Source organism: Delphinapterus leucas, chromosome 3 (genome assembly GCF_059928025.1).
Source record: "Delphinapterus leucas isolate spDelLeu-1000000601 "Yukka" chromosome 3, BTC_Dleu_Yukka2, whole genome shotgun sequence".
Classification (NCBI taxonomy): domain Eukaryota; kingdom Metazoa; phylum Chordata; class Mammalia; order Artiodactyla; family Monodontidae; genus Delphinapterus; species Delphinapterus leucas.
The window spans coordinates 93874130-93880757 of record NC_143131.1 but is presented as its reverse complement, the minus strand read 5'-3'; positions in this window follow the sequence as shown (position 1 = coordinate 93880757).

The following is a 6628-nucleotide window of genomic DNA, read 5'->3' as shown; positions in this document are numbered from 1 at the left end:
CACACACACACATCTGGAAATGTAAGATCTTTCTGGAACAGGCAGGCAGTAGAAGAAAGAAACTGTGGATTCTCTAAGTCAAGGACTTAGTACTCTAGTTGTCTGTTAACATATGCCCTCATGACTCCACACATTATTCATCTATCATCCCCCCCACCCTATAGTTTCCAATCTTTCTTCCCTACTTTTATCAGGAACACTAATCAGCTTATCCAATATTCAGTAAGTTTTCAAAAAATGCAGTTCTTGATATTAGGTAGTTCTTTCAATGTTGTCAGGAAACTGGGATGTATCAGTTAAGGGGAGTCATTTGTTTGGGGGAAGCAGTTTTTTGAATTAGTAGGCAGTAATATGTGTATTTATGACTCTGTGTAGCAAAAATAAAATTCATTACTGCAGAATATGTTTCTGATTGTTTTAACCTTTCATTGACTACCAGCAGCATATGAAGTAACAGAAACAACAGCATTAGACCTAATTACAGCCCACTGGGCATGCTGCCTAAAATGGTCATTTTCTGGCTTCTGTCTAATATAATTCTGTATATTTGGCTTACCCTGCCAATTTAGGTTTTATTTGTCATCACTTATTCAACATTATTCTTAAAGACCTATATCTATCACTAAAAATTCCCAAGCAACTCTAATCATGTAAAGAAAAGAAAAATCTAATTTGTAGAAAATATCTGAGTCCCAACTTTGTTATAAATTCTGAGATTTATTTCTTTAATAATGTATCAAGACAATTTGAATAACAGTCTTTTTATAGGTTTTAATGTTGTAAATTCTAGATGTTAAACTTTTTGCTTTAATTCTCATTATTTCCAGGAACTCAAGTAATTTGGAAAATATTCCTTCAGGTACATAGTATACTAACTAATGCATTACAGTTTCTTATGTATCGTGATTACTCGTGTAAGATAAGAGCAAGGATAGGGTGAAGGTTACCATTTCCTACCAAAGAGGCTGTGGTACTAAGATCTTTATAGTTCGTGAGTGCTACCTAAATATTTGTTGACTGTGAAAAGAAGACACCCCTTCCAGGGCCCAGTTCCATCATTCAGTCCATCCACTGGTCTTGGGATACTTGCACTGTGCTGTTACAGCTCTCACTGTCCTTAACCCCTATTCCCTTTCAGCTTTCCATGATCTTTGGCTTTTGCACAGACAACATAAGTGGGAAGCATCATTAACATCAAATATGGGGAAAGGTGGGGAAGCTGCAATCCCTCTTCCTTTATTTAAACTGCATAAAAGTTCACAAGGCAGTCATATAGAAAGAAATCATATGTCTCAAATGGATAGTTGTAAAAGTTCCCACACCAGGGCAATAGAAAATGTGAAATGTAACTCATCCCCTTACTCCAACCCGATGATATTCCAAACTCTTCCAAGTTCTAGGGCTGGATCAAGAATTCATGCATGTTGTTGGCTATTTCTAAATATCCCAGATAAGTTACAGCCATTTGGACATGCTTCCTTTCCTCAGAATCCAAAAAAAAGTGACTGAAATCTAAGGCCCACCCCCACCCTATCCCTGGAGACAGCTGAGTCATTCCAAAGCATCAGAAAATTATCTATTCTGGCAAAATTTCCATTCTCCCCTGCTTGCCTCATCTTTAGATGAGGTTAGAAACCCATTGCAAAGCTTCTGGTTACATCTGATGACCACATGCATTTACCTAGCCTAACTTGCATAACCCCATTAAAATGACAGGGAAGGAGAAAAAAACAACAACTATGCCTTATATTAGTTTCCTGAAGCTGCTATAACAAATTATCACAAATTCGGTGACTTAAAAGAAATTGATTCCCTTACAATTCTAGAGGCTAGAGATCTGATATCAATATCACTGGATAGAAATCAAAGTGTTTGCAGGGCCTCTGGAGGCTCTAGAGGAAAGGCTGTTCCCACCTCCTCCAGCTTCTGGTGGCTGCCAACATTCCTTGGCTTACGGCTGCATCATCCTAACCTCTGCCTCCATGACCACATCCCCTTCTCCTGTCTGTAACAAATCTCCCTCTGCCTCCCTCTTATACGAATACTTGTGGTTGCATTTAGGGCTCACCTGGATATCCAGGATAGTCTCCCATCTCAAGATCTTTAACTTAACCACACCTGCAAAGTCTCTGCCACATAAGGGAACACTCATAGTTTCCCGAGACTAGGACATGGATCTCTTTCAAGGGGGCCATTATTCACCCTACCACATGCCTAAAAAGATATCAGGAGAAGAATCAACAGCATCTAAGGAAGGACAACTTTTTAGATGATTAAAGTAGATGAAGCAGCTCAACATTGCTAATCATCAGAGAAATGCAAATCAAAACCACAATGAGACATCACCTCACACCTGTCAGAATGGCGATCATCAAAACAAACACAAATAACCACAAATAACAAATGTTGGTGAGGATGCAGGGAAAAGGGAACACTTGCACACTGTTGGTGGGAATGTAAATTGGTGCAGTCACTGTGAAAAACAGTATGGAAAAAAGAATAATAACAAAAAGTAAGCCACTGCATCCATCCAGTGCCTTTCTCCCAACCTGACAGGAGAGCAGAGATTATGCTGTGGAGAAATAAAGTCAGAAAGGCCTTGCAGTTATGGCCATCAAATAGAATGGAGGAGAGGACTGTGGCATAGGATGAAAACTAGGGGATAAATTCAAAGTGCACTAGCGAACTAAGGGATATGCAGCCCCCTTCCTCTGACCCACTCCCAAAATGCCATCGTATAGCCAAAGGTCAAAGAAATGCGGGATTCCTCTCCGGAAGAAAATAAACAATTTCAGAAATATGCATCTACAAGTAATAACATTTGGGGGCATTCCAATGAAAAGACCAGGTCCTCCTTTTAAGACTTACAGTAGCATGTCTCAAATTTTTGGTCCCTGCACCTCCTTATATTCATAAAAATTACAGATGCCTCAAAAGAGCTCATGTTTATGCAAATTATAGCTATCAAATTTTACCATTTTAGAAATTAAATTGGGAATTAAAAAAATACTTATTAATTCATTTCAAAATAACAATAACAAACCTACTACATAAATAACGTTTTTATGGAAAATAATTATTCAAAACAAAAAATATTTAGTGGAAGAGTGGTGTTTTGGCAACCTCTTTAATGTCTGTCATAATAAAATACATCTGGGTCTTCATATCTGTTCCTGCATTTAACCTGTTGCAACATGTTGTTTTGTTGAAGTACATGAAGAAAATGCAGCCTCACACTAATATATAGTTGGAAAATGGAAGAGTATTTGAACACCCTTTTTGGATAAGTGCAGATTGAAACTCCATCACAACTTGAAAATCAGTAGTTTCTTAAAGGTTACCTTCAGGTAGAATCTGAAATCATATCAGTGAACTTTTTCTACTCTGTTACATTAAAGTCCATTGGTCGATCTTGTACTTTGAACATATCTTTTGATTTTGTAACATCGTGCATTTATCATTTGGAAAAATCATTGCTCACTGAGTTATAGAGATCTTCCAAATGTTGACACATTTCACTATACAATATCCAAAAAAATCACATTTGTTAATATTACCACTGATTTCATCAGAAAATTCTGTAAGTATTGGTAAGCTGTCAAGTTCCCAGTGACTAATTCAAATGTTCCAAACTTCTGATATTTCTTGAAAGCTTGAATTTTATCATTGGCAAAAAATATTGTGAATTGTTTTCCTTAAAGTGACATGCTCACTGTATTCATTTTTAAGAAAATGTCTGCAAGATATCCAACTGTGAATGATCATAGTTTGTCTATCACTCATTTTTGCAAATAAAAATGGTTTCCATGAAAAAAAATAACTTCAACTCTCAACTCAATTGCACTAGTGCTTTTCCTTGAGACAGCCACTGTATACAGTATGTAGCAGAAGTGCCCTAGGCAGACTTGCCATTTTCTAACACAAAATGTTAAAAAAAGTGTACTCAATTCATAAATTTTACTATTTCACCAAGGTCTACCTTAAGTGAATCCAGCATGTTTTCCAATAGCTTGTAGTGGTGAATAATACTGGTATGGTTTGGTGCCATGTCCTTTGTTCATGGCAAAAGCCTTCAGCACTTTCATCCACCAGTGATTTGCACCATCAGTGCAAATGTTAACACAGTGAAAAAGCAAATAATATCTGGTATTAACATGAAAATAATTTTGACCTCATGAACTCCCTGCAAGTTTCTCTGAGATCTCAGGGGTCCTCAAACAACACTTTGAGAACCACTGCCCTATAATCAAATGAACAAACCCTATCTTTATGTTCTGAGAACACTTTGTGCGTTTTAGTCACTTACTTAAAAATATGAAGAATTAATTAAGAATAACTTTTGTGTTAGGGTTTTCCAAGACCACCCTCAGGCTCAATGATCACTAGAAGGACTTACAGGACTAGAAAAGCTGTTATACTCATGGTTATATTTTATTACTATAAAAGGATACAGATTAAAATCAGTAAAGGGAAAAGGTATGTGGGTTGAAGTCCAAGAAAAGCCAGGCACAAGTTTCCAGGGTTTCCCTCCCAGAGGAGTCATATAGGGATACACATAATTCTCCCAGCAATGATATGTGACACATGTAAAGTTGTGCCAATCAGGGAAGCTTGCTGGAGCCTGAGTATCCAGGGTTTTTATTGGGAGTCAGTCATGTAGTCAAGCAGTACTTGTATGACTGACCTCAGCTGCTGAGACTTCAGCCTCCCTCCCCCAGTACAAAACCAGGCATTCACCATAAATCACAGTGTTAGCACAAACTATTGGATCACACTGGTACAGTGTGGCCCAAGGCCTCAAGCATACAAAATCAATCTTATCAAGTAGAATATTCCAGGGGCTCAGAATTTATCTTATAGGAGCCAGCCAAGGGCCAGTTCTGAAGACAGGCCTTTCTGTGAAATGTGCTGGCTTTAATCCAGGCCTGCTCAGTCAACCCTTTCCTGCTCAACCTGCCTCCAACGTGAAAGAAAAAGATAAAGAGCTCAAAGGAAAATAGAAGAGACAGAAACAAAGCAAAAGCAGAGAAAAATTCAAATAAGTCATAAATAACATCCTCAGTGAAATAAAAGATACTGCATTCATAAAATAATATGGGTAAGCTACACAATAATCAGAGGATAAGAAAGAGCTCTTGGGAAGTAGCCATCACAAAACATCCAAAATAAAGAAATCAGGGCTTCTCTGGTGGTGCAGTGTTTAAGAATCTGCCTGCCAATGCAGGGGACACTGGCTCGATCCCCAGTCCGGGAAGATCCCACATGCCGCGGAGCAGCTAAGCCCGTGTGCAACAACTACTGAGCCTGTGCTCTAGAGCCCATAAGCCACAACTACTGAGCCTGTGTGCCAAAACTACTGAAGCCCACGCACCCTAGAGCTCGTGCTCCTCAACAAAAGAAGCCACAAGAGGGCTTCCCTGGTGGCGCAGTGGTTGAGAGTCCGCCTGCCTATGCAGGGGACACGGGTTCGTGCCCCGGTCCGGGAAGATCCCACATGCCGCGGAGCGGCTGGGCCCGTGAGCCATGGCCGCTGAGCCTGCGCATCCGGAGCCTGTGTTCCGCAACGGGAGAGGCCGCAACAGTGAGAGGCCCGCGTACCGCAAAAAAAATTTTAAAAAAAAAGAAGCCACAAGAATGAGAAGCCCACGCACTGCTACGAAGAGTTGCCCCCGCTCACTGCGACTAGAGAAAGCCCACACACAGCAACGAAGACCCAATGCAGCCATAAATAAATAAAATTTATTTTAAAAAAAGATCAGGGCTTCCCTGGTGGCGCAGTGGTTGGGAGTCCGCCTGCCGATGCAGGGGACGCGGGTTTGTGCCCCGGTCCGGGAGGATCCCACATGCCACGGAGCGGCTGGGCCCGTGAGCCATGGCCGCTGAGCCTGTGCGTCCGGAGCCTGTGCTCCGCAGCGGGAGAGGCCACAACAGTGAGACGCCCGCGTACCAAAAAAAAAAAAAAAAAAATCAATGTCTCCTAGACTAGATTTGAATCTTAACAAACAAAAAAAAGAAATCAAATGGTTGAAAGTTAAAACAGAACATATCACCAAGAAACTAGAACAAAAAAGTAAAGTCAGAAAATATGAAAACAATGGTTAAAAAAAAAACCCCATAAAAATCCCTCTCGAATTGATCCAGGATGGCCAATGAATGAAAGGAGTAGAAAATGAGAGACCAGGGACAATGGAGAGAAATAGCTCAAAGAAGTAACACAAGACATTTTTCCAGAACTATAAGACAAACGTCTACAGTTTGAAAAAGTCTACTGAGTGACTACAGCAATGAAAGAATATGCATCATTTCCAAATTTCAGAATGCCAGAGATAATGAGAAGATGCTAAAACCTGCCAGAGAGAGAAAGCCTGTCAATATAAAAGAATGAGAATGGTATCAAATTTCATAACAGCAATACTGAATGCCAGAAGAAAGTGGAGTGGAGCAATGCTTCAAAATCTAAGGGAAAATATTTTTTCTACTTAAAGTTCTATCCAAGCCAAAATATAAATAAAGTGTGAAAATAAAATAGAGTCAGTTTAGACACTAAAAGTTTTTTTTTTTTTAACTGAATGTCCCAGGCACCCTTTTGAAGGATATGCTTCAGCAAAAAAGGGAGTCAGTCAAAAAA